Source organism: Eubalaena glacialis, chromosome 10, assembly GCF_028564815.1.
Source record: "Eubalaena glacialis isolate mEubGla1 chromosome 10, mEubGla1.1.hap2.+ XY, whole genome shotgun sequence".
NCBI lineage: Eukaryota > Metazoa > Chordata > Mammalia > Artiodactyla > Balaenidae > Eubalaena > Eubalaena glacialis.
In genome coordinates this window covers 16806424-16829394 of record NC_083725.1, presented here as the reverse complement: position 1 = coordinate 16829394, position 22971 = coordinate 16806424, and positions in this window count along the sequence as shown.

Sequence of the window (22971 nt, the reverse complement as noted above, 5' to 3'; positions counted from 1 at the left end):
ATCACTGATGACTCTGAGTTCACCCCTAGTCTTGTTAGAAAAAAGGGTCTTGGTGAAGTTTTGATGTCATGAAGAATGATGGGTTTGCAGGGATCTCTCCAACAACCAGCCAGCACCCTCACTAAGTTGACATTTTTGGCTTGTGTCCACCCAAAGTTTCCTAAGTTGGGCCAAATACAGCCTCTATCCACTCACTGCCCTTTTCCTGTGGGAAACAGATGTCACTTCTGGTTCTCTTAAAAAAATTTTTTAGGTGCTTCAGGTGGCATTACTAAGAACAGAGGCTGGGCTTTGTCATCAATGGTGTAAGTGAATTCTATCTTTCATCTTCTTGTCACTCACTCAAGAGTTAAAGTCTGGGGTGGGGGAGGTTAGGTGCAACTTATTGGCAAAGTCTAGGCTTGTTCTTGTGATTTCCTTGCTAGGAAACAGAGGATGAAACTGGTATTTCAGTGTCAGTAGTGTAGGAGGTAATACTGCATAATAGGTGGTTCCTCCACAATGAGAAAGGACTTAGATGTTGTAAAGAGGAGAGAAATGTTAAATTTCTATTGCAGTCCATCCCTTTGGCTGGTGAACATCCATTTACTCTTCCTTAAATTTTAAAATTTACCAGGAACAATAAAAATAAATGAAGGAAGGAAAGAAGAAAGAAAGACAAGAAACTCTTTTAATAAAAGGCTCCTATCTTTCATTCAAATGAAAACACTCTTTCACCAAAGGTAGACAGCCAAGGATCTTGCAGTTCTCGCTCCAGTTTTAGGTACAGGATTTTGGTGATGTGGTTTTAGTGTTGGCTTTCCAGGTTGTGAAGTTCACCACCACCCATGCACATTATATCAAATCATGACAAAAAGGAAAAGAAAGAAATACAGATAAAGGCTATGTCTATTTTTTCCAAAGCTGATTATGACACCGTAGTTAATTTTTATGACTTCCTTTCCCCATTACCCATTTCCTGTTTCCATTGACTTTAACTAGTACCTCAACTAGTTGGGATTCTTTCCTGGGTGAGGTGGTGCACATGACCCATGCCTTCGTTTCTGAGGGAGGTGAGATCTTGATAATCCTGCGTGTAGAGACTTCTATGAAGTTTTACCATTGCAAATGATGCTTCCAGGAGGTGCCCTAGGAAACCCTCTGGATTTATTCCTTTCTCTTCCCTCCTCCATTTTTATAGCAGCAACTTTATTTCATCCTGATACTGAGGATTAACCATTCCATCTAACACTACAAAACCTTTTTTTTTTTTTTTTTTTTTTTGCATGTTCTCCCAGGAGCATGAGAAACTCAAAACATCCAGGAGGCAATTATAACTTCCAATTTGATGAAATAAATTTTGTGTTTCCTCATGGACACATTCCTCCATTGAGATGTAATGTAGCATAGTGGTTAAGGGCCTGAGCACTGAACTTAAATTGCCTGTGTTCAAATTCCAGCTCCACCATCTACCACTTCTCTGCATTCAATTTCCTAATGTGCAAAATATGGACAATATAGTATTTTACTCATGGAGTCATTATGATGACTAAATGAAATAGTCCATGTAAATCACAGAACAATGCCTGTCACATGAGTGTTTTTAAAATATTAACTATTACCACTGAGTGCTAAACACGCAGAGCACAGTTACAAGGGAGGGAAACAAACAAACAAAAATCAAGATCACTAGATGTAACTACGAGCTTGCACAGCCCCTCATCACTCCATGTACATACATTTTCACACCTTCATTTCTGGACCTGGGGATTATGTTAGTGGGAGAAATAGCACCATGTATTTGTCGCCTACTCAAAGGACACAACTTATTCTACACCATGTACTCCAATCTCCCAAGATTCCCCCACAACTGGCACTGATTTTTATGAAGTCCATATTCTTGTTCTATAAGGCCATCTATTTCTGGGTGATGGGCACATGATATGACCAGTGAATCCCATGGGTATTGATCCATTGTCTTAATTCTTTTCTGTAACAATATTATTAATTATTATTATTATTTGAATTGTTTGATAAGAAATAATAATGTGCAGACTGTCATAATGATGTATAAGTCAATACTTAGACCACAGATTACACGTTGAAAAGGAAAGAAAATCCTAATACAGAAAAACTTTCTCTTCCAAAGGGGGCAAATCATTGCCCCTTCATAATGGAAGGGTTCATTGTAATCAACCTGCCAACAGGAGCCTAGCTGGTCACTTTGAAGTATGATACTGTATTAGGGGCTAGGGATGTTGGTTGTTGCTTCTACAAATTGTTGAGGGTAAATTCTTAGTCTGTGTTCCTGTCAGCTCTTGGTTACATGGTTACATGGACCTGGTGTTCCATGTGTTAAATAGCACTCTATATTGTTTACTTATTCAGAACATAGACTGTACTTTGAAGAATAGAATCCCCAAACCAACTTTGTTAGTTCATGAAAATAATGAGCAATGTTTAATTTTCTAATGCTGCCATAAAAAAATTACTACAAATTTGGTGTCTTAAAATAACACAAATTTGTAATCTCACAGTTCTGTAGGTCAGAACTCTTACATGGGTCTTATGTATCTAAAATCAAAGTGTCAGCATATCTGTGTTTCTTTCTAGAGGCTCTGAGAAAAATCTGTTTTATTGCTCATTCAAGGTGTTGATAGAATTCAATTCCTTGAGGTTGTAGGACTGAGGCCCCCACTTCCTTGCTGGTTGTCAGTTGAAGGCTGTTCTCAGTATTTAGAGGCCCCTGCATTCCTTAGCTTGTGCCTCCTCTATCCGTCTTCAAATCCAGCAATTGTGGGTTGAGTTTCTTTCACACTTTGAATCTCTCCTGCCCCTTTGGTTACATCCCTCAGACTCTTCTTTTAGGAAATGCTCTCCACTTTTAAGGACTTAAGTGATTTGATTGGGTCCACCAGGATACTACAGGATAATCTTCCAGGCTCAAGATCCATAGTCTTAACCACATCTACAAAGTTCCTTTTGATAAGTAGCATAGCATAATAGGCTCCAGGGATCAGGGCATGAACATCTCTGAAGAGCCATTATTTTATCTACTGCAAGCAAGCACTATAGAAGAAAGCTAATCTGATTCTTTGCAGTAGGAAACTTTGATGATTATTCACAAGGGGTACAATATTGTCATACCAATCCTCAAATGTTGATCCTTCTAACTCCTAAATCATTTGGCTAAACCATTAGCAACCACCTAGTTCCTTAACTCAGTTTATCACTCTTTCCAGGCAAAGTAGAAAAAGCGATATCTTCGTCAAGGAGAATTAAGACATCTCTGAGAAAGTCATAAAAGTGTACATTTGTCCCATCAAGTGAAAGAAAATTACTTCTAGTGTCCTCCATTTGTTGGAAATTGAAGAGAAAAAAAAGCATTTGTCAGATTAATAACTCCATGCTCAATATCAAGGGCTGTACTGATTTGTTCTAATAGGAGACCATGAAAAGAAAAGTACCTGCAGTTAGAGTCATACATTATTAAGCTGACAATAATCCACTGCCATTTTCCAAGGTTCATCTACCCTTGGCAGGATAAACCAAAGAACCAAATGGCCCTGTGAATTGTAGTGTTTTTCAAGTATTTGATGGTGACACTGATTTCTCTGATTCTCCTAAGGATGTGGTTTATGTTTTGAGTTATTTTTTTGGTAGGAAGCATAAAGTGTAGAGGCTTCCTCTTGTCCCTTTCTGCCATGATATCCCTTCCCCCATTGGTAAAGGGGGCTGATAGAGGATTATTGCTGTGTATATTTATTTCATTTATTGACATGAGTTTTGATTCCTTTTGGTCCACTACCATGACTTAGGTCAAAATTCCACTTGTCACCTGTCTTGCATAAGCTTCCATTCTGGGTTTTAGATCACTGTGGTGTTCTGAGTACCCAAGCAGCAGTGTTAGTTTAGACCTGATGTGCAATATATATAAAAGGTTTAGATATCTATCTTTTTCTGAAGGTAAACATCTGAAGCCACCTTTGGAGAAAGATAAGAGGAAGATTCTAAGTGTACACTTGGATATTTTTGCAGGATCTTTCATCAAGTGTACCCAGTCTTCTTTTCACTTATGAGTTTCTGTTTCTTTGAACTTGAGTCTAGGAAATGGGTGGAAAATCAGGACCACCATAATATGAAGTCAACCACCGTAGTTGAATTCAGGCCTCCAGTTATTCAGTAATATTCATAAAGTGGGACTTTAGTAGGTATGGCAGAAAAAGTAATGTTCGCATATATTCTACCTGGTCCATCCATTTCCCTGCTCCCTTGTAGTTAAGTGCTGCCATGTGATTAGACTCTGCTCAATGTGTTGCAAAAATAACATGCGAAACTTCTGGGCTGAAGCCCAGAAAAGCAGGTATGAGTTCTCCATGTAGTCTCTTCCCCTACCATGGAAACTATGAAATCAGATCACAAGATGAAGCAAGCTTGGTCTCTAAGCCACTGCATGATCAAAAGCCCTAGAGAGTCACTCAGACCTGTAGCAGACTTTGTGTCCATGAGAAGTAAACTTTTAAGTGCTAAGCCACTGACACTTGGGGGTTATTTTATTATCAAAGCATATCCTCATTCATTGGGGAACCAAACCTTATAGTCAAAGGACCTCATGAACAATCAACCACCATGAATGATCTTGTGTGTTAGACCATTTTATTGACCATAATGATACTTCCTTCTGTTATGGTGATCAAGCTCATTCTGCCTCTGTCAGTTAAGTTTCTCTGTTTATTTTTATTTTTTCCATTCTGGAATCCTTGCATCACACTGAAACCAGGGAGCCCATTTTAACTGCAGCACCTTCCTCAATATCTCAGGACTACAGCCACCATAGTGTTTCTCAAAGATTCTTGTACTTCTTTTACCAATATCTATCTCAAGGCTTCAGTGAGGAGAGATTTTTTTTTTTTCTGGGGTCTCCCCAGAGACTTAGGGAGAGGGTGGTTGCATTGTGATTAATTTATTTCAGACTTCTTATATACCTCCAAATTCAAATTCCTTTATCTACATTAGGTCAAAATATTTTTGGTATTTTGATTTTATTTAGTGAGGGTCAGCTCTGAACATAGGTGTTCATTAACCAGTTATACAAACTATCACAATCCATACCAGCAAGCACACAAAAACTGGGCTTTCTAGTACGTTCATTCAAATTGATAAATTGAATCCAATCTAAAGCTATGTTTCTTCCAATTTGGTGAGGACCCTCTAAATTCATTCCCATACACATTCCAAAGACTTTTGCAGATATAAATAAAGTCTTATAATTCTTTGGGATAGATTCCTCTCTTCTTTGATTTGATTTATTGTTTTCTCCTTAGAGTATGCTGTGATCTAATTTAATTGTAGCTTTGGAGAAAAGAAGGGGTTGGAAGGGGTCAGAGAGGGTAGATCAAAAGGGAAACTGGCTTGTTGTTGTAGGGTAACTCTCTCATATGTGGGCACAGGAAGGTTGTTTCCAAGAGCATGGGAAGTTCAGTGATGGGTAGGGGTTCTGTACACCAAGACATCTAATTCTGCCATATATGTCTAATCCAGTGTTTCAATGTTCTCTTCTTTCCTGATCCGTGGCCCAACTGAAGAGACATTACAAGTTGGTTAATTCAACAGATGTCGCAATTTGGCAATCTGCAGGGGAAAAACATAATCTTTGATAAATTTGGTTTTCACTCATCTCAATCCTAAAGATGCAACTGAAAAGATATTCTTTCACACTGTTCATAGAGAGCCTGAGAATTTAGAAATTTAAATGCTTCATTTTCTTCTAAAAAATCATCAAATGCCAAGATAAGTAACTCCCTTATCCTGTAGTCCTTGCATTAGCAACTACAGTCTCCCAAGCTTTGTCCTCCACGAGCACTTTATTCCAGATGACTCTGGGTAATACTTTAACTATTTTGCTGCTGTATGCCATAAACTAGAATTCTATCCTGGAATAGTAATAAAACGTTCATTGCTTTCTGCTGTATCTAGGCTAGATATCCAATCCCAGCTTTTCCATAATTTATTGGCGACGTCTTAATTACAATGTGCTTACTATGTGCCAGGCACTGTTCTGAGTGGTTTTCACACATTAACTCTTTAAGCATTAAAACAACCCAATGAGATTGGCATTGTTATTACCCACAGTCAAAAATGAGGAACTGATACACATAGAGGTTAGTTCACAGAGCTTATAAGTGGCAAAGCAGGAGAATTAAATCCAGGCAGTCTGTCTCCTCCATGTTTTTAACCACTGTGCTTTATTGCCTCTCAATTTGAAAGTATATTCTTATCATTTGGTTTGCTGTCATTTTGTAAGAAACAGAAACTAATTTTTGCTATCTTAACAAAATGATGTTTTGTTAGAAGGTCGTCAGAATTGACAGAAGCAGACTAGAAGATCAGCCTTGGATAACAAACAAGACTGAGTTGAGGTCTCTATAGTGGGCTAAGGAGAAGGAAGTGAATAACCATTCTGCAGAGGAAACAGTCTGGCCAGGACATTACTCTTGTCACTACATCTGCCATCACTGCTAACTTCATGGTAGAATTCAAACCACTCCATCATCTTATTGCCACTCACTCAAGTGCCAAATTTCACAGCAGAAGCCTCTGATATGCTGAGCTTATTTACCTGCCTGTACTGTGGCTGCCAAGGAATGGACAGAAGGGGGATTGAAAGCTTTTGGCTTCCTTAGTGGGAGAGAGATGAAGCCCAGCTTCACAATGAGACTAAATACGATGAGGAAATCTTACAAATGGTAAAGAGGTTGCTTGACAGACATCAAAATACTAACTGTTCATTATGACTTGTAAAGATCTAAAAGGATTGAGACCCTACAATCTCATTTGTGTCTGAAAACACAAGAAACCAAGGAACAGATATTTATTGGCCTTCCCAACCTCCAAATCTCTCCCAACTCCACTGTATAGTTGGATAGACTTCACTAAAGAGAGGTAAACCGACTCTCCCTGCTCCCATCCCTGAAACACAGCAAGCTAGATGCAAATTCTAGGCTCAGTCCATTTAATATGAGGCTGTATTTCCCAAAACTTTGCAAACCCAAGACACACCCTAGTCTATTCTGAGCTTGAAGCTATTTCTCACATTCCTTTGTAGTATTGGTTACCCACAGTCTCAGTAGTACCAGACCAAGCCCCAAACCACTGAACTCAGCCCATCTGGCTTTCAGATGAAATCTGGTATGGTAGAGTCAGCAACTGACCCTTAAGATGCTCTGAGCTGTCTAAGTTGTCAAAATAGGCCAACTGCCTAGGTCCCTCATACTCTCTTTCCCCAACCCCAATCTTCCTGGAAGTACTGTAAAGGAAACATCAAGACATAGACTTAGGTGAGGCTGTAGATAGATATAATAGGAAATAGATAGAACTAAGAAGGTTCTATTTTTGTTTCTTTCCACCATTGCCTTAGACAAACCTTGCTTAAAAGCTGCGGTTACTTGGAGCTCTGTCCAGTTGTCCTCAGGAGTAAAATCATGGGAGCACAGAAGCTGTGCCTGTAAGGAGCTGATACAAACAGGTGTGGACTCAAACTTTGGGCTGTGGCTTCCCTACCCTTCCTTGTCTCCTCACAAGGTTGCCTTTCTCTGTGAGCAATGGTCAAAGTCCTGAACTGATTAGTTGTTTTCAGGGCGAGGAGCTATTGACTGTGTTTTCCAAAGCCTGGACTCTTCACACTGTGGCTTCTCTACCTCCTACCTCATAAATTCTCTGGGACTCTGGCGGCCTGGGGTCTGACTTTCCTCTAAAACATCACCGGACAGATAACTAAAACACCCTTAGGGTCTAGAAACCTCCTGGTGAGAGTGTTTCAGCTTGAACATAAAATAAAGTAGACCATGAGTAAGGAGAAAGAAAAGGTAGCTCCACTTAAAAGAAAACACTTCCCAAGTTACTCCATCTCCAGAGTGGTGCCCCCCTTATTTTGGAAAGTTTCACTATTCCTAGCCTGGCTGCTTGCCTACTCTTTACCCACATAGCCTACAAAAGAATCTGCCTGTCAACATTTGCAGTCAGTGTCCAACTGCAAATGTGAGGATTGGGCTCATGGAACCTACACCAGTTTACTAAACAAATGGACAGGGTTCTTCATTCACAAATATTAATAAACAGCCACTAGATACGTGACTAAAACCTATGATAGGAAATGAAGGTGCAAGGTGAACAAGCAGAACTGACCATAGACAAAACTATGGTTTTGTCTATAAGGTAGCAGAAGAGACTTGATATACATTTGAGGTGTCATTGCAACCATAAAAGGATGCAATCAAAAAACAAAAAGAGGACTAGGAAATCTGTTATTCTTGTTAACTGTAAAAAAATCAATGAACCAGTAAATAATAAAATGGACATGGGCAAAGTAAGCTGGCTACTTGAAAGGTAAAAATCAAGAAAACCAACTACATTGTAACAGATGGAAAAACTTACAGAAAAGTTGAGACTTGGTGAATAGAGTTCTATTCAGAATAAAAGAATTTCCAGAAAAGAAGAGTGAAGAAAATATCAAAGAATAACAGAAGAATAGTTGCCAGAGTCAAAGAAAGACATACACCAGCAATAATATTTATTTTTACAAGTTTTCTTCTTTTTTTGTCTTATTGCTGATACACCTTATTCTTATTTTCTGTTTCCTTAATTATCTCTGTTTCTTCTATGGTTAGTTCTGTTTACTCCCTAAGTGTGTGTAGAATCGATTTTAAAAGATCCACACCTGGACTTCTGGTTCCAATCAACATGAAGTAGGTGGTATTGGAATTATACTCCTGCCATAAACAACTATAAAAACTGGACAAAAATATTTAAAAACTTTTGTTTATAGGCATTAGAGAACAACCATAGCAGAAATACAATACAGGAGGTGAGCCCATCATTTATACTCACTTTGTCCCTGAAGGCATTTTCTAAACTGAGGTGCAGAGAGCCCAAGCAGAGAGTGGTGGTCTATTTGAGCAGAAGAGACATTCATTGTTTAGAACTGCCAAGAGAGCTACTAATTTAAAGATTGTGTCACAGGTAAGGAGAGAACTGCAGATGAGTCCCTGAAATCTAAATAATATTTTCCTTGTTCTTTTGACAATTTCTAAAGTATTCATGCACAGAGAGAGACTCTGGAAGAAGAGCTGCAGGTTGGGAGATAAAGATTGGAATTCTGATATAAACAGAATGGAAATATCTTAGTGAACCCCATAGGTTTTCAATCAAGAGCTAAGAAAGGTCATATCCTAGTAAGAAATAGCAAATGTTAGGAGTCATAGCTACATCTAAGAGTAGTACAAAACTGAGGTAAACCTGCTTAACAAATCCTAAAAGTAATCCTCTACAGGATAAAAGTGATCATCCAGTAATTTTTTTTCTTTTACATTTAAAGCGATTTTATCGAGGTTTAATTTACATACAATAAGGCATTTTAGCAACTCATTTTTTTTTTTTTTTTTTTTTTTTTTGCAACTCATTTTAATTGTAAAGTTTTATGAGTTTTGACAAATGTTCACATCCATATAATCACCACTCCAAAAAAGGGTGTAGATAACTTCTATCACCCCAAGTTTTCTTTGTAACTTTTTACAGACAATGACCCCTCCTGTTCTTCTGGATCCAGAAAACCACTAATCTGCTTTTCATCAGTAGATAAGTTTTTCCTGTCTTTTAATATCCTTTTGTGTCGGTTTCTTTTGCTCAGCATAATGTTTTTGAGATCATCTATATTATTGTGTGTATTAGAAGTTTGTTCCTTCTTATTACTGAATAGTGTTGCCTTATATAAATATACTACAATAATTTACTTATTTGTAGGCATTTAAGATTACTTTCATTTTCTGCTATAGTGAATAAAGCAGGTAAAAACATTCATGTACAAACTTTTTTTTTTTAAACATCTTTATTGAAGTATAATTGCTTTACAATGGTGTGTTAGTTTCTGCTTTATAACAAAGTGAATCAGTTATACATATACATATGTCCCCATATCTCTTCCCTCTTGCATCTCCCTCCCTCCCACCCTCCCTATCCCACCCCTCTAGGTGGTCACAAAGCACTGAGCTGATCTCCCTGTGCTATGTGGCTGCTTCCCACTAGCTATCTATTTTACATTTGGTAGTGTATATATGTCCATGACACTCTCTCACCCTGTAACATCTCACCCCTCCCCCTCCCCATATCCTCAAGTCCATTCTCTAGTAGGTCTGTGTCTTTATTCCCGTCTTGCCACTAGGTTCTTCATGGCCTTTTTTTTTTTTTTCCTTAGATTCCATATATCTGTGTTAGCATACTGTATTTGTTTTTCCCTTTCTGACTTACTTCACTCTGTATGACAGACTCTAACTCCATCCACCTCATTACAAATACCTCCATTTCATTTCTTTTTATGGCTGAGTAATATTCCATTGTATATATGTGCCACATCTTCTTTATCCATTCATCCGATGATGGACACTTAGGTTGCTTCCATGTCCTGGCTATTGTAAATAGAGCTGCAATGAACATTTTGGTACATGACTCTTTTTGAACTATGGTTTTCTCAGGGTATATGCCCAGTAGTGGGATTGCTGGGTCGTATGGTAGTTCTATTTGTAGTTTTTTAAGGAACCTCCATACTGTTCTCCATAGTGGCTGTATCAATTTACATTCCCACCAACAGTGCAAGAGTGTTCCCTTTCCTCCACACCCTCTCCAGCATTTATTGTTTGTAGATTTTTTGATGATGGCCATTCTGACCGGTGTGAGATGATATCTCATTGTAGTTTTGATTTGCATTTCTCTAATGATTAATGATGTTGAGCATTCTTTCATGTGTCTGTTGGCAATCTGTATATCTTCTTTGGAGAAATGTCTATTTAGGTCTTCTGCCCATTTTTGGATTGGGTTGTTCGTTTTTTTGTTATTGAGCTGCATGAGCTGCTTGTAAATCTTGGAGATTAATCCTTTGTCAGTTGCTCCATTTGCAAATATTTTCTCCCATTCTGAGGGTTGTCTTTTGGTCTTGTTTATGGTTTCCTTTGCTGTGCAAAAGCTTTTAAGTTTCATTAGGTCCCATTTGTTTATTTGTGTTTTTATTTCCATTTCTCTAGGAGCTGGGTCAAAAAGAATCTTGCTGTGATTTATGTCATAGAGTGTTCTGCCTATGTTTTCCTCTAAGAGTTTGATAGTGTCTGGCCTTACACTTAGGTCTTTAATCCATTTTGAGTTTATTTTTGTGTATGGTGTTAGGGAGTGTTCTAATTTCATACTTTTACATGTATCTGTCCAATTTATCCAGCACCACTTATGGAAGAGGCTGTCTTTTCTCCACTGTATATGCTTGCATCCTTTATCAAAGATAAGGTGACCATATGTGCATGGGTTTATCTCTGGGCTTTCTATCCTGTTCCATTGATCTATATTTCTGTTTTTGTGCCAGTACCATATTGTCTTGATTACTGTAGCTTGGTAGTATAGTCTGAAGTCCAGGAGCCTGATTCCTCCAGCTCCGTTTTTCTTCCTCAAGATTGCTTTGGCTATTCGGGGTCTTTTGTGTTTCCATACAAATTGTGAAATTTTTTGTTCTAGTTCTGTGAAAAATGCCAGTGGTAGTTTGATAAGGATTGCATTGAATCTGTAGATTGCTTTGGGTAGTAGAGTCATTTTCACAATGTTGATTCTTCCAATCCAAGAACATGGTATATCTCTCCATCTATTTGTATCATCTTTAATTTCTTTCATCAGTGTCTTATAATTTTCTGCATACAGGGCTTTTGTCTCCTTAGGTAGGTTTATTCCTAGATATTTTATTCTTTTTGTTGCAATGGTAAACGGGAGTGTTTTCTTAATTTCACTTTCAGATTTTTCGTCATTAGTGTATAGAAATGCAAGAGATTTCTGTGCATTAATTTTGTATCCTGCTACTTTACCAAATTCATTGATTAGCTCTAGTAGTTTTCTGGTAGCATCTTTAGGATTCTCTATGTAGAGTATCATGTCATCTGCAAACAGTGACAGCTTTACTTCTTCTTTTCTGGTTTGCATTCCTTTTATTTCTTTTTCTTCTCTGATTGCTGTGGCTAACACTTCCAAAACTATGTTGAATAATAGTGGTGAGAGTGGGCAACCTTGTCTTGTTCCTGATCTTAGTGGAAATGGTTTCAGTTTTTCACCATTGAGGACAATGTTGGCTGTGGGTTTGTCATATATGGCCTTTATTATGTTGAGGAAAGTTCCCTCTATGCCTACTTTCTGCAGGGCTTTTATCATAAATGGGTGTTGAATTTTGTCGAAAGCTTTCTCTGCATCTATTGAGATGATCATATGGTTTTTCTCCTTCAATTTGTTAATATGGTTTATCACGTTGATTGATTTCCATATATTGAAGAATCCTTGCATTCCTGGGATACACCCCACTTGATCATGGTGTATGATCCTTTTAATGTGCTGTTGGATTCTGTTTGCTAGTATTTTGTTGAGGATTTTTGCATCTATGTTCATCAGTGATATTGGCCTGTAGTTTTCTTTCTTTGTGACATCTTTGTCTGGTTTTGGTATCAGGGTGATGGTGGCCTCGTAGAATGAGTTTGGGAGTGTTCCTCCCTCTGCAATATTTTGGAAGAGTTTGAGAAGGATAGGTGTTAGCTCTTTTCTAAATGTTTGATAGAATTCGCCTGTGAAGCCATCTGGTCCTGGGCTTTTGTTTGTTGGAAGATTTTTAATCACAGTTTCAATTTCAGTGCTTGTGATTGGTCTGTTCATATTTTCTATTTCTTCCTGGTTCAGTCTCGGCAGGTTGTGCATTTCTAAGAATCTGTCCATTTCTTCCAGCTTGTCCATTTTATTGGCATAGAGTTGCTTGTAGTAATCTCTCATGATCGTTTGTATTTCTGCAGTGTCAGTGGTTACTTCTCCTTTTTCATTTCTAATTCTATTGATTTGAGTCTTCTCCCTTTTTCTCTTGATGAGTCTGGCTAATGGTTTATCAATTTTATTTATCTTCTCAAAGAACCAGCTTTTAGTTTCATTGATCTTTGCTATTGTTTCCTTCATTTCTTTTTCATTTATTTCTGATCTGATCTTTATGATTTCTTTCCTTCTGCTAGCTTTGGGGTTTTTTTGTTCTTCTTTCTCTAATTGCTTCAGGTGCAAGGTTAGGTTGTTTATTCGAGATGTTTCCTGTTTCTTGAGGTAGGCTTGTATTGCTATAAACTTTCCTCTTAGCACTGCTTTTGCTGCATCCCATAGGTTTTGGGTTGTCGTGTCTCCATTGTCATTTGTTTCTAGGTATTTTTTGATTTCCCCTTTGATTTCTTCAGTGATCACTTCGTTATTAAGCAGTGTATTGTGTAGCCTCCATGTGTTTGTATTTTTTACAGATCTTTTCCTGTAATTGATATCTAGTCTCATAGTGTTGTGGTCGGAAAAGATACTTGATACGATTTCAATTTTCTTAAATTTACCAAGGCTTGATTTGTGGCCCAAGATATGATCTATCTTGGGGAATGTTCCATGAGCACTTGAGAAAAATGTGTATTCTGTTGTTTTTGGGTGGAATGTCCTATAAATATCAATTAAGTCCATCTTGTTTAATGTATCATTTAAAGCTTGTGTTTCCTTATTTATTTTCATTTTGGATGATCTGTCCATTGGTGAAAGTGGGGTGTTAAAGTCCCCTACTATGATTGTGTTGCTGTCGATTTCCCCTTTTATGGCTGTTAGTATTTGCCTTATGTATTGAGGTGCTCCTATGTTGGGTGCATAAATATTTACAATTGTTATACCTTCCCCTTGGATCGATCCCTTGATCATTATATAGTGTCCTTCTTTGTCTCTTGTAATAGTCTTTATTTTAAAGTCTATTTTGTCTGATATGAGAATTGCTACTCCAGCTTTCTTTTGATTTCCATTTGCATGGAATATCTTTTTCCATCCCCTCACTTTCAGTCTGTATGTGTCTCTAGGTCTGAAGTGGGTCTCTTGTAGACAGCATATATATGGGTCTTGTTTTTGTATCCATTCAGCCAGTCTGTGTCTTTTGGTGGGAGCATTTAATCCATTTACATTTAAGGTAATTATCGATATGTATGTTCCTATTCCCATTTTCTTAAATGTTTTGGGTTTGTTATTGTAGGTGTTTTCCTTCTCTTGTGTTTCTTGCCTAGAGAAGTTCCTTTAGCATTTGTTGTAAAGCTGGTTTGGTGGTGCTGAACTCTCTCAACTTTTGCTTGTCTGTAAAGGTTTTAATTTCTCCATCAAATCTGAATGAGATCCTTGCTGGGTAGAGTAATCTTGGTTGTAGGTTTTTCTCCTTCATCACTTTAAGTATATCCTGCCACTCCCTTCTGGCTTGCAGAGTTTCTGCTGAAAGATCAGCTGTTAACCTTATGGGGATTCCCTTGTGTGTTATTTGTTGTTTTTCCCTTGCTGCTTTTAATATGTTTTCTTTATATTTAATTTTTGACAGTTTGATTAATATGTGTCTTGGCGTGTTTCTCCTTGGATTTATCCTGTATGGGACTCTCTGTGCTTCCAGGACTTGATTAACTATTTCCTTTCCCATATTAGGGAAGTTTTCAACTATAATCTCTTCAAATATTTTCTCAGTCCCTTTCTTTTTCTCTTCTTCTTCTGGGACCCCTATAATTCGAATGTTGGTGCGTTTAATGTTGTCCCAGAGGTCTCTGAGACTGTCCTCAGTTCTTTTCATTCTTTTTTCTTTATTCTGCTCTGCAGTAGTTATTTCCACCATTTTATCTTCCAGGTCACTTATCCGTTCTTCTGCCTCAGTTATTCTGCTATTGATCCCATCTAGAGTATTTTTAATTTCATTTATTGTGTTTTTCATCGTTGCTTGGTTCCTCTTTAGTTCTTCTACATCCTTGTTAAATGTTTCTTGCATTTTGTCTATTCTATTTCCAAGATTTTGGATCATCCTTACTATCATTATTCTGAATTCTTTTTCAGGTAAACTACCTAATTCCTCTTCATTTGTTAGGTCTGGTGTGTTTTGACCCTGCTCCTTCATCTGCTGTGTGTTTTTCTGTCATCTCATTTTGCTTATCTTACTGTGTTTGGGGTCTCCTTTTCACAGGCTGCAGGTTCGTAGTTCCCGTTGTTTTTGGTATCTGTCCCCAGTGGCTAAGGTTGGTTCAGTGGGTTGTGTAGGCTTCCTGGTGGAGGGAACTAGTGCCTGTGTTCTGGTGGATGAGGCTGGATCTTGTCTTTCTGGTGGGCACGTCCACGTCTGGTGGTGTATTTTGGGGTGTCTGTGGCCTTATTATGATTTTAGGCAGCCTCTCTGCTAATGGATGGGGCTGTGTTCCTGTCTTGCTAGTTGTTTGGCATAGGGTGTCCAGCACTGTAGCTTGCTGGTCGTTGAGTGAAGCTGGGTCTTGATGTTGAGATGGCGATCTCTGAGAGATTTTCGCCGTTTGGTATTACATGGAGCTGGGAGGTCTCTTGTGGACCAGTGCCCTGAAGTTGGCTCTCCCACCTCAGACGCACAGCCCTGGTGCCTGGCTGGAGCACCAAGAGCCTTTCATCCACACAGTCAGAGCCAAATGTAGGCAAATCCCTTCTTCCTTCTAGGGTTTATTTTTAGGCCTGTTTTCTGTCTTCAGTTACCTCGCTGTGAGCAGTGCAACTTGCGGTGGTGCCGCCGCCCCGAACCTCCCTCCGGCCGGCCGTCCCCGAGCCCGGGCCATGCCGTGGCTGAGGAGGGCCCGGCGCCCGGAGCAGCTGCGCGCCACCCCCGGGCCCCCCCCACCCTGCCGCAGCCGAGTCCCCAAGAGGCGCGGGCGCCGGAAAGTTTCGGATGCCGAATGGCGGCCGAGGGCGCTGCGGCGGCGGCGGCCCACGTACAAACTTTTTGTGACATATCTTTTCATTCTTTTTATATAAATACTTAGCAGGGCAGTTTCTTGGTTATAGGGTAGGTACAGGTTTAACTAAACAAGAAACTGCCAGACTTTATCAAAATAGTTGTGTAATTCTATACTCCCACTAGCAATGTGTGAGAATTCCAGTTGTTTCACATCCTTGTCAACTCTTAGCATTGTCAGACTTTTAAATTTTAGCCACCTTAATGGTTGTGGAATACTATCCTATTTGGTTTTTAATTTGCATTTCCCTGATGACTAATAATACTGAGTATGTTTCAGGTGGTATTGACTTTTGTATATCTTCCTTTGTGAAGCTCTGTTCAAATATTTTGCCCATGTTTTAAAATTGAGTTGTTTGTGAACTATTGAGTTGCAATACTTTTTTATATACTCTAGATGTATGTTCTATATCAGATATATGCATTGCAGATATCTCCTCCCAGTCTGTAGCTTGTTTTTTAATTTTCTTAATGGAATCTTTTGAAGAGTAGAAGTTTAAAATTTTGATGGAGTCATATTTATAATTTTTTTCTTTTATCATTTGTTTGTGTTCCATCTAAGAAACTTTTCTTCTAGAAATGTTTTCTTCTAAAGATCTATGGTTTTAACTTTTACACTTAGGTTCATGATCCTTTTTGAGTAAATAGTTTTCACGTTGTGAGTGAAGGGATAAGGTTCATTTTTATCCAAACAGATATCCAGTTTTTCCAACACCATTTGTTGAAATAATTTTCATTTCCCTATTGGATTACCTTGTTGGAAATCAATTGAACATATATTTTTTTCCCAGTGAATTTTTCATGTTCCATTTGTTTCTATTTTATAATTTCAATTAGTATCATTATTATGATTATGGTTTCTTATAAATTCTTGAGCTTTTTTAATAAAAAGTGTTTTAAATTGTTTGCTAGTTCCATCATTTTTCTTATTTCTGACTCTGCTTTGTTAACTACATTTTCTCCTGATTATGAGTTGCATTATCCTGCTTCTTGATATGTCTATTAAATTATGATTGGATGCTAGGCATTGTGAATGTTATGCTGTTGAATGACTGAGTTTTGTTATTGTCCTTAAAGAGCATCTATTTTGTGTGTGTGTGGGGGTGGCGGTGTGGTGGGGTGGCAGCTAAATTGTTGTTTGACTTGAACCTTTTAAGGCATTTTAAAGAGTTTTGCATGTACACAACTTTAATCTACCTCCTAACAAGATATAATTATTTTGGGATCTCTACTTAATATCCTCGGTATTCAACAAAGTCTCTCCATTATCACTGGCCAGAATTTGAATGTCTCTCAGCCCTGTGTGAATTCTTGAAGTTTTTTTAGCTTATAGAAAACTAAAAGTTGTCATTTTCCCAGCATCAAGGATGATGCATAATTAGTAGTCAGCTATGAAATCAACAATACCCCTATGCAGATTTCTAAAGCTCTCCTCCTGCATAGCTCTCTCCTCTACAGTACTATGCCCTGCAAATTCTGGCCACCTTGGCCTTCCAGAAATCCTGCTTATGTCTTCCCAAGTCAGCAAAACCCCTTTTTATCTGCTTGAGCTTCTTCTTCTTCTTCTTCGTTTTTTTTTTTTTGAAAAAAGTCTGGAAGTCTCTTCTATGAAGAAGGCTAAGGTGAATAGAGCTTAAGAGACATATAGCACATGGGCTAAAGGTGTAATATATATGTACTTGATTTGACAGAAGTGAGGATACATAATGAGATGAGATGATATTTAAAGAAATAGCAACTGAGAACTTTCTAAATCTGATGAAAGTCATTAACCTTTAGCTTCAAAAAGCTCAGGCAGAATACAATTTTTAAAAATACCTTACATCTAGGCATATAATAGTCTAAATGTTGAAAATCAAAGATGAGGAGACTATCTTAAAACATTTAGAGAAAAATGACAAAAAAAAGATCTACCATAACACTGAGGATTTTTCAACATATGATGTAAAAGCCAGAAGGTACTGGAATGACATATTTAAAGTGTTAAATAAATAGAACTGCCAACTTGGAATCATATAATCCATGAAAAATACCCTTTAAAAATATGGGCAAAGATGTTAAAAAAAAATATAGGCAAAATAAAGGTGTTTTAATATAAAATAAAATACTGAAATATTCATTTTCAGCAGACCCATACTATAATAAATACTGAGGAAAAAATGAAAAGCTAAAGAAAAATGATACAGATGAAAGCCCAAAACATAAGGAAGGAATAAAGAGTACTGAAAAGACTAAATAAGTAGGTAAATATAGATAATATTAACTTTTTAAAACAACACATAAAAAAGTCTTGTAAGATTTAAAACATATAAAAGTAAACTACTGGACAACAATAGCACAAAGAGAGTGAAGGGGAACCCATGGAGTTAAACTGTCATAAGTTTATTGCATTGTTTGAAAATTAGTGTAAGTATTAATTTAAATACACTGTAATAGATCAAGGATAAATATTAAAATCTTCAGTTTTTAAAAGAATATAAAATAACTTTAAAATCTCCATATAATAGAACAATAAAAGAAGATACAAGTAAAAAAGAAAAAAAAAGGAGAAAAATTGAAATATGGATAAACTTGATTGATTTAAAAGGGAGCAAGAAAGGAAGAATAAAAAACAAAGAACATGTGAAACAGATAGAACACAGAAAATGAAAGACAATGCTGACTAGATCAGTAATTATATTAAGTATAATAATTTAAATAGTTACATTATAAATGCAAATCATTAAGTAGTATAATTAAAAGACAGAGCTTGTAAGAATGGATGAACAAATAATCTTCAACTCTATGCTATTTATAAATGATACTCTTCATTAAAAGCCACTGAAAATTGAAAATAAAAAGATAGAAAAGTATATTCTATGCAATCACTAACTCAAAGAAAGCTGATATAACTAACTATGCAAATATCAAGTAAAGTAGACTTTAAGGCAAGATGTATTATAAAATTTATATGTAATATCATATACTATATATATATATATATATGTCATTTCATTTTGTAATGGTAAAAAGTCCAACTCAATGGAATGGTAAAATATTGCTTAATTTGTGTGCACTCAATAACGTAGTTTCAAAATACATAAAGCCAAAGTTTACAGAATTAGGAAGAGGTAGATGAATACACAACCAGCTATCAGTGGGAGAGATGATTATCAACATCCTGGTAGATGAGGTACACTTCAGAGGGTAGCACCACGGCTGGCCACAGACCAGAGGCTCCATGCCTACTATAATGCCTTGTGAGCCCCAGAATATAGACTATATTCTGGAGAGAAGGGTTCAAAAGGAAGAAATTCAGAGTTGACTGACCTTAATTCTGAAATGACTGAGTGAACCGTAAAGTAAGATGACTAGAATTGACAAGATTATATTTTTGGTTGCCAGACAAAATGGGGAACTGAAATGCAGGTTAATCAGAATTATAGAAAATAAGAGAGTCACTATTTTTTGCATAATCCATTATGTGGCTATAAAATTCAAATCCCATATAGTTCTATAATTAAAAATGATAATTATGATACACTGACCCAATGGATTACTATACAGTAGTTAAAAGAATGAAATAGATCTATTGGTACTATCATAGAAAGATGTTGACAGTATAGTAAATTTTGAAAAATTTGCATAATGGTATGTATAATAGGATACCAGTTATATAAAAACATATTTACACATGTATTCATGTACTTATATGTACACACACACACAAACACAGGCTTTTAACAATGATTATTCCTGAGGAGAGGTATTTGAGGGGGAGGTATGCCAAAACAGGATACTTTTACTTTTTAATAATGAATTTCTGAACTGTCAGACTTTTTCTTTTTTAACAGCTATCTAGCAAGCGTTACTTACATGTACTTAAAAAAAAAAAAGGCAATGTGCATGACACAGAGTAGGCAGCCAATAAATGATAGCTACTATTGAGAGAGGGTAGCTTTTCCTGAGCTCACTATGTGTCAGGGGTTAGATAAATAACTCGCACATAAACTTTCTCCTCTAACCCTCCCCAGCTGCTAATTGCAAGAGCCAACACCAAGACTCCACCTGTCGACCCTCAGCTGATTTCTTCCTACCACGCTTGCTTCATCTTCTTCTTCAACAACATGCAAACCCCAGACTTCTGGGGCTGCTCTAAATCTGCTCCAACAAAAAGAGCCACTTTGACATGACATTGACCTATTCCAGGGCAGGAGTGGAAATCAGAGGAGTGCTGGCACTCTCTGGGGGTACAGAGGTGTGCAGGCGGCATGCCCAGTGCAATTAGAGGCGGATTAAGAGGGAAACACTATGGGGGCCAGGCGTGATGTGTTTTTGCCGTCTTGTCTGGAATTAGTAGTAATATATCTGCTGGTGTGATGGACACATCTGCTTTCGTTTATTCTGAGCCCTGTCAAGCTCACAGGCCTGGATTAAAGCAAAATCACGCTGAGTGAACATTGCTAATCTAGTTACTTTTTCCCCTCTCTTTTTCTTCCTCATATTCAAATTTTAATGTGAATGTTGCAGGAAGCCATTTCTTTCCAACAGGATGATTTGGGAAAGGAGCCTCCAATTCATATATGCTGAAGGAGAGGGGAAATGAGGAGGTCTGGACCAGAATGTGCAGCCTGGGCAGTCAGGTCCATATTCAGAGGGGAAGAAGAGGAGAAAGGAGAGAGAATGGGATGGAAGGGGAAGAGAGGAAACGTGAACTTCCACAGTACTTCCTGGGATGAATAGATCTGGAACACTTCCCCATTAAAGCAACAAACAACAATCTCCTCCGACAGCAAAGCAGAAAGCCCCATGTATGTTTCAGTCCACAGTTCTCTTCCACCTCCCAGAGGATCAGACTTTTCCTCTCTTTTGCCCCATCCTTGAGGCTGGCTCCGAGTTTCTTATTCTCCTCCCTGCCGGATACGTCCCTGCAAAAGAATTTCACTGCAGTGGGGGCTGCTCACAGGTGCCTCAGTTACAGGTACACCATCTCATTTCTGAAGCCCAATTCTCAACAAGTTCGGTTGCTGTATTTCACACCTAGTACATTCCTTTAGCTCAGTCTCTGGTTAACTCTGTCATTTCTTGCTGGCTGCCCAAGTTCTACTTCTCAGTGCTGCGTCAAAGCGCTCCCTTCACAGCCTCCAGAATCCTGTCTTAGAGATTCTGTCTTTTCTTAGTTTCTGCCCAGCACCTATTGATCAAAGTCATGTCTTCAGGCACTTTTTGTTGGTCTAGACAAGATCTTGGGATTTCCCCTCTCTCCACTCTAGTTAGGTTTTGCTAGACAATATGCTCCTTTCTGCTGTCCTTGGTATTTGATTTGCATCAATTCATTTGGCCGATTTCTCTTTGGTTTCTTATACTTTTCTCAACTTCCCTTTCCTTTCAACATCTTTGGGACAGCAACATCTTTATTTACCAAGAAGAAACATTACAAGAAAACATATTTCTTGCTTTGAAATGTTATAGCCAGATGCAGAAATAGTAAATGAGGTCTAGAAATAAATGCCAGGATGCCAGATAAAGGGGATTAAGGTATGAACAGTCTTTAAAAGCGTAATAAAATCAAGCTGAAAGTCAACATGGTGTCTTGGGACAAAGGGAGGGGATGGCAGGGATTAGGCTAAGATTAGAGCACTGAAGAAGAGACAGAGCTGATCTCAAGCCAGAAAGGGTGGGGGGAGAGGCAGGAGGCAGGGCTGCAGCCCATCTCTCCCGGAGTCAGGCAGGCTTCGGGTGCTAAAGATAGTGACTGAGGGACTGAATCTCTTTTACCCTCTCCAAGGCTTGGGACATCAACAGCCTCAGACTGCTGTTTGCCTTCTCCCCAGCCCTATCTAGGAGGGCAGGGGCCATTTAGTGGAGCAGCCCCTCTGACTACTATTCGACTCCATCTTCAGCAAAACAAAAGACACTTGCAAAGGGCTAAATCAAATTCACCTTCAGAACTACCAGAATCTGGCTAATGTGATTTCAAGCTTCCCCCTCCCTTCCCCCAGAGCTCGCCACCGTCTTGCTGAAGTCTCAAATTCTTTTAACAAGGGAAAAAGTCTTTCATGCTACAATTGGGGATAAAAGACATAAAATGCAAACGCCTGGCTGAGCTCCAGTCAGAGAATAATCAATCAATCCTTGGAATATAAATTACTAATATCAGATTCTTTCCTGGTATGATAGAGGGAGGAGGGTTAAAAGAGCAGGATGATATTGACACCTGAAATGGGGGTTGCCAAGGAGATGGGAGCCGAGGAGGAGGGGGCAATCCCTTCCAGGTACATAACACCTTAAGAGTTGAAGAGTGTGTGTGTGTGTGTGTGTGTGTGTGTGTGTGTGTGTATGCTTGGAGTCATTACTGCTCACAGCCCTGGGAGGCAGGCATGTGTATCCTCCCCATCAAGCATAAGAGGCAACTGAGGCTCAGACCTGTCAAATCACCATTGCCAGGGCCAGAGATCTTTATTTTGTATTTGAACCTAAAGTTCTGACTGCAAGCCCAGTGATCTTTAAAATATATACCAAAGCTGCAGAAAGAAACCGGCAGCAAAAGAAATATCCTACCAACTTTTACAATTTTGGCTGAGACGTGTTGACTTTCAAGTGGGAGAGGACACATGAATCTGTGAGTAGAGTAATTTTAGGATGGAGCTGCCAAGGCAAGTAGCCTGTTTTGCATGATTTATGAAGACTTTTAAAAAAAGAGAAAGAGGTTGAGTGTTGACTTTGTAAAAAACGAGCTTCACTCTCTGAGAATTAACTATTTGAAGAACCTCAACATTTTCATGAATTTATCCTCTCCTCACAAAACTCCATCGACCTTTTCTTCCTCGCCTACCTAGGTAGTCCAGAGCTTCAACTATTTCCAATTTAGTATGGATATTTATGCTTATTTTTCTTAATTTTTTAAATTGAAGTACAACACTCATACAGAAATATGTATACAACATGAAACTATAACTCTATAAATGATCATAAAACAAACCCCTGTGAAGCCATCACCCAGATGGGGAAATAAAACACCTCTTACACCCCAGAAGCCCCCATCTTACCCCCTCCTAGTTACTAGTCTCTCTCCTCCACAAAGGTTATTCTTATCCTTGCTTCAAAGATTATAGGTTGGTATTGCTTATTTTTTGGACTTTATATGAATGGAATCATACAATATATAT